The following is an 11,111-nucleotide window of genomic DNA, read 5'->3' as shown; positions in this document are numbered from 1 at the left end:
AACAACAAACTCAACCGCAACCCGTTCTCCTTTCTCTTTCAACTGTTACATCTCGAATTCTCTTATCCATCACCTTCCCCCTTTCCCCCAAAGGTTTCACACGAGACGTGCAGAACCTCATTTCGAACCGCCCTCAGCTTTATTCCATTCCAGTTCCGAGGCCGAACATGAAGAGGAACACGAACGTCGAGATAAGATTCATCCGGGATGAAGCTAAAGGCCCCTGAAAAGATTCTCGCCCATGGAAAGAAATCCCTTTTCCATCTTTTCCCCCTTCAGGGAATGGCGAAGATGCGACGTTTCTCGTGCCGGAGAAGACGAACGAAGCTGACGCGCGAACCGAATCGATGAATACCCTTTTGTCGCCGTCATGCAAGAATCCAAAGTCTCGCTTCGTCTGTCGCCCATCCAGTCGTGAAAGTTTCTCCTTTTCTCATTGCTTTTTGTTGATAAACTGAGTAAGTATAAAATATACTGCACATAACTATATGTTAACGAAGCTGCTTCAGCAAAAGTTAAAGATTCCGTGAATGATGGAATGGCCCGTAAAGTCTCTCTTTCTTTTGCGAAAAATGAATAATTTCCTAAAAAGTAATAGCTTGTATCATTTGAAATAATTCGTCGATGGAAAATATTTTTATTATCGATAACAATTTAAGTCAAAACAATTTCGTGGGCAATGAAATATTTTGAGGATAATGATACAGATGGTCATTGAATTTAGACTCAATGTACAATGTAATTCATGAATTTTCAATTTGTTTAATGTGGTTCTTGAACTTTAAATTTGTTTAATGTTGTCTATGAACTTTTGGTATATGTTTAAACTAGTTCTTAGACTATATGAAAATGCTTAATGTTGTCCCTAAACTTAAATTAATTGAATGACAATATTTAATATTTTCATATAGTTTGGGGATTAGTTTGAATATATGACAAAATTTTAGGAACTACATTAAATAAATTGAAAGTTTAAAGATTGCATTGTATATTGAGTCAGAGTTTATGGTTCAAGAAGTAAACAAAGCCTAAAGATATATCTAATTTTATTGCATGATGGGAACCAATCAACTCCCTCAATTTAAAGGTGATGATAACATTAATTAAAGCGAAAAGTTAAAAAATACGAGGGTAAAGTAGCAATAGAAGATATAAAATATTGCATCATGCTAATAAGTGAGTATAATATAGACTATGCCTACCTTATCGAGTGCTAAAATTCCACTCATTTGATTTAATAATGTAATATCATTGATCATGTATATATTTAACATTAAAAAAATAATGAATAATCGTAGCTTACTGATAATTATGTAGTTTTGTTTTCCTATTTCTCAATCCATTTAAATAAACTTGAAAGGAAATTAAAATATTAAAAAATTATTATTATATTATATGGCATAGTTTCGCAAAAGAAATTTTGCAATAATGGGTATAATTTACTTAAAAAGCACCAAATTTAATTAAAATCCTATTCTAGATCAAACTTTTTTTTTTTGTCTAAAAAGAATAAGATCCAATCTCCCGGTCCCTGCAGAAAGGAAAAAGAATTCAATTTTAGTGCGCATCTTAATACTAGCTCAAACTTTTTTTGTCTTATAAAGAGGCACCATCTTCGGCTCGAGTTTTAATTTTGGCCTCAACTTTTTGTTACCTCATAAAATAAAAAAATCAACTTTTAGTCAATAGCCAAATATGGCCTCTATCAAATTTCCATTTAATGATGTCATTACAATTTCCTTGTGTCACTGCAGATGTACTAATTGATGGACACATTTTATTTTGGGTTCAGAGATGGATACTTTTTTTTTAACAAGAGATATGGATACTTGATGAAGGCTAGATTTGACTATAGGCTAAAAGTATGTTTTTATGAGACCCAAAAAGTCTGCATTTGAATCGGAAGACAAGCTAAAGTTGATTTTTTTTATAAGACAAACAAAAAATTCAAATCAAAATTGAGACTCGAGTTAAAGTTGATGTCTCTTAAGGAAATTGAACTAATATATTTATGTTGTTTCCATAGTAATTAGTTATTTCCACAAAGATATGGCGATTTAATGATATGATGAATGCACGATTTAGCCAACCTTTTGGGGACTTTCCAAATATTTTCAAGATAGACTTTAATATATTAATTATTTATGCGTGCTCGATGACAATAAACAAATACTTAGTCCCTCAAAATAGCAAAATATGATAAATTGTTTAATGTGAGTTATGGCGGTTGTGCAATATTTATGCCGGACGCTTCCTTCCAATACTACAACACTTATAATTCACCATATAGGGACATTCCGACGATGCTACTACGAAATGTGAACGAAAGACAACGACCCAATTTCGAATTTGATATTCAATGTTAAACCCTTTGGAACTAACTTGATGATTTATTAAAGAACGTGCTAGATCTCTCGTCGTTTCGATTCCTAGACTTCCTTGTTACTGTCTCTTTACACCAGACCAAACTCCCATCTAAAGCAAGAGGCGCATGGAACAACGTGGTTTGTTGTAGCCGCCGACTAGGGACTACAACAGCAAGTCAACGGTAGGAATTCCAGATCCACTGACCTTCTTGACGAGTAGAAGTTTCAGGTTGGGGGTGCCACAGAGACATCGCAGATTCATCGTCGCTCCCGTTGACGTGGACCTCGTCCCAGGTGCTCGTGATCTGCTCGTGAGCCGCCTCGGCGATGGCCGCAGTGGGAGCCTGAGGTTTGGATCGAAGGAGAGCAGAGCCCCGGCGTCCCCCGGCGTCCCCCGGCGACCTGCATTGGCTGATCTGCATGGCTCCTCGATCAGGCCGATGGATCCACAATGAAAGACTTTCCCCTGTTACGAAAACATGCGTTAGGCTGAGACGCATCCAATACCATCCTCGTTACGGTCCGGGACCCATCTGCTGACGTGGCCCACGTGTTGATCACTAAGTGACCCAGACAAGTTTAAAGGATACAAAGGTAATATAGAAGTATAAGATATAAAAGAATATATCTTCCCGCTAATATATTGATTATAATTTAGAATATATTAAATATATTGAGTGAAAAAAAAATCCCACTCGGTTTACTTGATTTAATAATGTAATATAATTAATTATGTAAATATTAACATTGAAAATTTGATGATTATCCATAACTTATTAATCTTTATGTAGCTTTGTTTCCTAAATTTGAGCCATTTAAATAAATTTGAAATGAATTTAAAAAAATAATGAGTTATATTACGCGGCATAATTTGGCTAAGCATTTATCTTTTGAAATAATTGTTTTATTTCTCTTTAAAAACACTATCTTTAAGTCAGGTCTCAATTTCGGCCCAAACTTTTCTTTATTATATTAAAAAGCACTAACTACGGCACCAAACTTTTTGCCTCATAAAAATACATTAATTTTAGATGGAGTCTCAATTTTGACCTGAACTTTTTGTTATATCATGGAAAAGTACCCACTTTTAGTCGGCGCCCTCACATTTCCATTTAATGATGCCGTCAAAGATTAGACTTGTTATTCCACGTGTACTCAGCGGAAATTTGAAGGAAGCCTAATGGATTCTAAATTTAGGTGCTGCTTAAAAGTGGATAGTTTAATGAGACCAGAGAAAGTTTGATTTAAAATTGGGACATAAGTTAAAGTTGTCATTTTTATTTGAAAAAAAAAAAAAAAGGTTTCGTGTCAGGATTAAGACTCGATTTAAGGTTCGTGCTTTTCTAAGGGAATTGGGCCCATGCGTATGTTGTTTCCATAGCAATCAGTTATTTCCATAATATTCTAGCAACTTAAAGATACGATATGATCTCGTCAATGCACAATTTAGCCAATCTTTCAGGGACATTTTCAATATTTTCGAGATTTTTTCCATCAATCTCCCTCTTGACCTGATTAAACTTTAATACATTAAATATTATGCGTGCGTGATGATAATAAACAATCACTTAGAATGTCCATCATAATATCATAATATGATAAATTGTTTAACATGAGTCATGGCGGTCGTGTACTATTTTTGCAGAACACTTCCTTCTATACACTGCAGTTCTTATAATTCGCCCTATAAGGTTCATATAAAATATGTAATCGTAATTTTATTACAGTCAACAATAACGTCTCGAAAACACTTTCCCACTAGTTTATAACAAATCATGTGTACACAATTATAAGAAAACAAGAAATGCATAATTTATGTTAGGAATAATATCATAGAACTTAGAGTAACATATTAATCATAAATCATCTATCATCAATACAATCTCAACCCACCCGGAGAACATGTTCTTTAAATAATTTTAGCTCTAATCTACCAACACTATAAGAAATATACCAACATTCTGTTAAATTAATAAGTTATCATTTTTGTTGAAATTTTACAAGTATGTGGTTGGTAATCTACCATTCCAACACTATAAAGAGTTTGTCAACATTTTACTAAATAAGTAAGTTACCAACTTCTATCAAATTTTACAAAGTGTGGTCAGTAAAATATCTATCCACAATAAAATTTACCAACATAGTAAACAATTAACCAGTTACCAACTTCTTTAAAATTTTACAATAATTGTTTGTAAAATAGTAGCAATATAGAGAATTACCAACATTTTAATAATAAATTAGTAGATTATCATCTTTGTTCAAATTTTACAATTACGATTTGTTATTTGCGGCTTTGAAAAATTACCAAAAATGTGGAAAAATATCCATGATTAATAGAGAAGAATTTAATTCGTTGTTGTAACCTTACTAACGAATGTGGAAACTTACATTTAAGTTATGGGTATCGTTAACAATTGCCTTGGAGTCACTTGTCAAACAAACTTAATGGAGAAATATTCAATTTCAAAGCGTTGATTTTACATATGGATATGGTAAAAGCCTTCTCTATTAATCAAAATTTCATTATCTGTACGCGTCCTCCCCACTTCGTTCTCCTCGCTCGGAATGGTGGCAAAAGCCTGCTGCAATAACCCGGGAAGAAACCCAACGCCTCCTCCCGATCATCCAGCTTCATCTCCTCCTCTTCCATGGACCACCGCGGACGGCGCCCATTGAGCTTCTTGGTCGGGGTTGTGCACGCCATGTTCGACCACTCGGTCACCCTCTTCCGGTGCAATACAAGGTTGTTGCTCTTGGCTGTCCAAGAGAAATGGTGACCGCGGCGCGTACGCTCCTACCAATCCCCTCTGGTCACTCGGTTAGAGTTACCTAATCAAGAAATCATCATTCAACATAACATGTTGGTTCTTGAAAGTTGAAGATTTTTATAGAAGCATCATCGTGTATGAATGCGTAGAAGACGATGCCATTTTTCAGTCCGGAAGAAAACCGATTTCTCTCCCTAGTTCTTCTTCTTAATCCCAGAACTTGCATTGAATTTTCGTACGTTGTTAGGAAGAGAGAGGACCCATTTTAGATAAGTCCTCATATTTTTTCTATGTCCATCAAATGATTATAACTTAAGATCAACGCTCGAGATTGTTATCCATTAATTCTTCCTTAATTTTCACATTAATGTGTATGTTCCTTTTTTTTTTGGTAAAATATTTTTTTTTTGGTAAAAATGTGCATGTTCCTTTATCTCTTAAAAAACATAAACTTTAGGTCGGGCATCAATTTAGGCCCAGATTTTTTTGTCTCAGAAAAGAACACTAACTTTAATTTGTGTTACTATTCTAGCTTTTTTTTTTTTTTTTTGAAAAAAGAAAGCACAAAGTTTAAGTAAAGTCCTAATTTGAGTTATCTAATGAAAGAGCATCAAATTTCAATCAATATTCAAATGTAGCCCACTTCAAGTTTCCATCCAATGATACTGTCAAATTTTGATGTATCATTTCACATGTACTTGGCGAAAACTTGATGAAAACTTGACGATGACTGTATTTGGGTAATAATTGAAAGTTGGTGTTTTTTCATAAAAATAAAAGGAATTTGGACTAGAATTTGAAATTGACCTAAAAAAAAAAAAAAAAAAAAAAAAAATGGAGCATAATTGGACCTAACCTAAAATTGGTGGTTTTCTATTGGACAAAAAGTTCGGCCAAAATTAAGATTGAAACTAAGTACTTATTCAGAGACTTGGGCCAAAATTGAGTTTGTTTTAAGCACAATTTCTTGATATATATTCTTAAAAGAGATGATTTTTTTTTAATATCATGTCATGCTTTCTGTTTAGCAAAATCAAGTACATTTATGAAATGAATCACATAATATATTTTATCCAGCAAAACTTATCAAATTACAAATAAAGTAGATTCTTGAACGGCATTCATATAGTTTCATTGATTCAACAAAACATAAGAATGAATGATATGGCTTATTTACTTCAACAAAAATATAAGGAAAAAAATCACAACTAGATTTATTTGAAACAAATATACCTACGTCATGTTGATTTTTAATTTTCTTCTTTGGAATCCGCTTATTTATATAGGTTATATCTATTAAAACCAAATACATTTATGATAAATTAAAAATGAAGATAATGTTATCCAAAATCTACATAGTTTGATATTGATTTTAGAAAATAGATAAGAAAGAAATTCATAAGATTATTGTATTGTGCATTTTTCTATTCGTTCCTTTCGTAGCCACACAAGTCCTCTTGAAAGAAAGGTGTGCCTTTACAAGTATGGATATAAGTGATACATTGGACTTGGGCATGTCCTTAAAAGGCTTAAGGAGGAAACATGCGGGAGAATTGCCCTGGGACGGGAGACCCCGTGCTGTCCTCCGTATGCCCTCTCTGTTGGAAAAATAAAGATAGATAGGGAATTAGGAGGCCCTACAATGAGAAAGGTAGACTCCACGTCAAAGTGTGTTTGCACACACTAACTACCGTCGGGTAGACTGATATAGTAGCCACTCATGCCTGAAATGAGTAAAGGTAGGTGATTAAAACAAACTCGTGCTGATTCCCTTTATTCTAATCATGACTTCAATTTACCCGATTCGCAACATGGCAAGTGGTTGGTCTAAAGTGGATGTTGATCTTGATTGACTCAAGGTCCATAGAGGAGGAGGCTGCCGATAACCATGAATTTAGAAACGGTTTAGTTATAGGGAAAGATGACGTAGAGTTTTAACTTAAAAGTGAATGAAAATGCCATTTAAAGACTATATCATTAAGCAAAGAAATCCATGTACTCTAAAAAATTAGATTTAATTTGTGATGAAGCTAATATTATTCAAACTCCGCTTTTCTAGTTTTTCTATTATATGAGTACCGAACAAATTCCTATTAACGTCTACGTCAACAAAGTTTGAGACTTTTAGCTGCATTTTGTACGTTCGATTTGACCAATATTTTTGCTTAGTATTTTCCATACTCAATGGATGATAGCCCCAAATAACATAATGAAAAAATTATCAGCACTAATAATAAAAAGGAGAATAAACACAAGTAAAAAAAAAAAAAAAAAAACACGGATCAAATTACTTCCGTGTAAACTTCGGATCATGTAACTAGTTATTTTGTAGATGCAATTATATGTTATCCATGGCAATATTACTAAAAAGTTATAAGTCTATTACACTTTTGTTAATTCAATAATAAATCTTTGTGCTAATTGAGTTGTTAACTTTTTCACATTTGTCAATTTAGTCCATCGTGCTAACTTTGGCCAAAAATCACCAATATAGATATTGGACGTTCTATGTGACGTAGCTAATATTGATGTGGACAATTTTTAAAAATATTTTAAATATATATTTTTATTGTGGCTGACAAGGGTTGTCGAACTCTCGCCTCACCGGCCTTTGTAAAAAAGAAAAGAAAAGAAGGAAAAATGAAAGACTAAGTAAATAAATTAAAAAATATTTTAGAATATTTTAAAATTTATTCACGTTGGCATCAATTGTGCCATGTAAAACAATTGACGTTCGCATTGACAAATTTTGGCCATAATCGATTGAATAGACTCAATTAACAAAATATGAAAAAGATTTATGACTCGGTTGACCCAATTGAAAGGTTTATGATTGAATTAATAAAAACACAATAGATTTAAGACTTTTTTGGTAATTTTTCCATTATCTGCTTGTAAAAATGCGTGGCATATTTGACTTTTCGAAATGTTCGACGGCCTTCTCAATTTAATATCAGGTTGTGAAACTAAAGTCCTAAAGTACTTATACGCATCTATATCAAATACGTGTAAAGCAAGGCACAAATATAATATAAGGGTAGCACTCGATCGAAAGTCTAAGACGGCGATTGATTGTGGGTACGTACGTATGAACATTTAAGCTAGGTCAGTCCCTAGAAAATTGGGGAACGTGCAATGAAATTCTTACTTAATCATCTATGGAGCCCCCTCCCTCCTAAGGAAAAGAAAGAAAGAAAGAGAGAGAAATGCCCAATGTCGTGAGGGTCACGTCATAACTCGCTTTCACATTTAGCCATGCTAGTTAGCTCATCACTTAGTGGCTCTATCAATGCCGGTCGTACTAATTAAGAGTGATGAAATCATTCATTAGAATCGGCATGGATGATGCTTGCCATCTTGGCCAGTTAGGCTTGAACCACACAAATATTACAGGTTGCTAGCAATCTAAGCTAAACCAACTTTTATTTTTTCGTTTGAGTGAAGGTTAATTTTAGACCGGATCAAACAGGAGGACGATCTACCTAGGTCCGATTAGCCCGAAGGATGAAAAGGGCAAGTTTGGACAAGCAATTTCCTTCATCGGACTTGACCCGTTTACCGTACCTTGATAGTCGAGCCTCGTTAATTTCATTAAAAAAAACCTTGTACGAGCCTAAATAAGAACACGCAAGTGCAGTTCACGCCTACAGATTTGGTATAGTTAGGGACACCCACTGTTTTTGCAAACGGCATTTGGGGGTTCGAGAGAGGGTGGTGGTGGCCCAAGGTTTTTCAACTTTAATCATTTCCTCGCTTTACAACAAATCAAAGTTTTGGTTTTGGACCATTCCTAATTAATAATTTAAGCTGGAAATCTCAGCTACCATTCTGACTTGTACCCCCAAAAAAGAAGTAATAAAATAATACAATCGGTGTTGGATCCGACTCGCCACCTGCTTGCCACCCGCTGAGTCCTTCACCTGTTTTAGGATTTTCTTTTTAAGTAAAAGTACTTTATTATTCGCATTTCGTGAAAATCTCTTTAACTTGAAGATTTTTGCATTTTTTTCAAATGCTTTTTGTACGAGAGTTAAACCAAACGCACACGGTTTGCACGCATGTGCAAGGCTCTCGAGAGGTTACGTAAGGATAGTCAAATGGATGTCTAGAGATTTTAACTTTTCGGGCGTAAATCAAGAGCGTCAATTCCGGCGAGGCCAATTGAAAATGAAAATAGAAAATAAAAGAGACAAATTCTGTCAGCAAGCGTTGGATTTTTCAACAATCACCGGGCACTTAATATAAAATTAAAAATCTCCAAGTGGGTCTTTTAATTATTTTTTTATTGGAAATATTTTTGTGGCGAAAACGGTGGTCGCATGCACAAATATATTCTATGTTAAAATACTATGACGGCATATGTCTGACTTATACATACATATATATATACACGCTCTACCTCATCCAAATCCAATGGCGAAAGAGTACTATTTTAATTTAATGTCCAAGTCACATGACTAGGCCCGACTATTAAGATAATTGGGTACTTAAAATAGATACGGCGCTATCTTTCTTTATTATAATTCTTGTTTTCTGCGCGTGCCAGTGATCAAGAGTCAAAACACCCATCTGACATGTCCGAGAATAATAAAAAGTTAATACCTTATGACGTTGGAAATCTGACGCGTTTCCAGCACGGAGAAAAATCCATAGTTTCATCTGCACGCGGTCGTGTCCGTAACAAGCACGCGTGACATAAATAAGCAATCCTAAACATTTCGATCATCGGTAAATCGAATCGCGGGTGCCTAGTTTTTTTTTATTGATTGAGGGCCTAAATTGTCTTTCAACGTCTTGGAATGGAGGCCTAATCTCAATGCCAATGATATATGCAATCAAATCGCACCGGGTAGAAACTTAAATGAGTCGAGTCAAGCAATTTACATGGTAGGCGGGATCTAAACCGTTTTTAATAGCTTTACAAATTGTTCGAATGCCAGATGTCATTCGTGCAATCGAGTTATAAATGCATGGTATAATAATGATAAATAATTTTAGCATTTTTGTTCCTTCGAATAATTTATAAGCATAAGAATGTATCTAGTAATTGTATAAAATTTATATTCTTAGAATAGAAATGCCTTTGGTACGGTTTTCAAATTTCTTTGTGATTTAGAATTTTTTTAATTTTTTTAAATAATTTTATTACATTTTTCTCTCTTTTTTTCCTTTTCTTCTTCTTTCGCTAGCTAGTTGACAAGAGTTGGCAAGGCTCAACCTTGCCCAATCCCTTTGAGGTCGACCTTATCCAACCATCGGGAGGTTTTGGCGAAGCCAAGCCTTGACTAGCCATAACGAGACTCCGGCGAGGTCGTCAAACCTCATTTAATTAGCCGCCAGCCATTGTCAAGGCCGACAATTGGCTAAGGAAAAGAGGAGAAAGAGAAAAAAAAAAAAAATGATTTGAGTTTGATTCTTGAATTATTTTTGGAAGTAAAAAAATAATTGTTTCTACTTTATTATTATATTTTAAATCTAATCTCGAAAAAAAAAAAATGTATATGAACGGATTTCTATTTAATTCCTATTTCGAAGAACCCAAGAAGAAAACATAAAAGTGTTTGAATGATGAAATTGGAGGCTGTAATGATGGAGGGGGCATAAGTCACCATGTGACAGGTGAAGAGCAGTGATGAGGACAGCCTGCCAGGCTGCCATGGGCCCATGGCCCAGTTGGCCCCTATGCATCGCACGGATGCAGGGCTCCATGGATGGACCGTGACATTTGCAAAGCAAAAGCGATGACAGATCTAATCTAACTTCCTTGCCTTTGAAGGGAAGGTGCCATTACAATACAACAACACCAACCTCTCTCTCTCTCTCTCTCTCTCTCTCTCTCTCTCTCTCTCTCTCCCACTTGAAATGTGTTTGTTGGGGTCGCACAGTTTTACGACAACATTATTATATTAGTCACACGGCCTAATTAGAGATTATTGAAGTAAATCTGGGTTTAAAAATCAACAAAATCAGCTGT

Source organism: Eucalyptus grandis, chromosome 8, assembly GCF_016545825.1.
Source record: "Eucalyptus grandis isolate ANBG69807.140 chromosome 8, ASM1654582v1, whole genome shotgun sequence".
Classification (NCBI taxonomy): domain Eukaryota; kingdom Viridiplantae; phylum Streptophyta; class Magnoliopsida; order Myrtales; family Myrtaceae; genus Eucalyptus; species Eucalyptus grandis.
Note: the sequence above shows the minus strand (reverse complement) of the source record.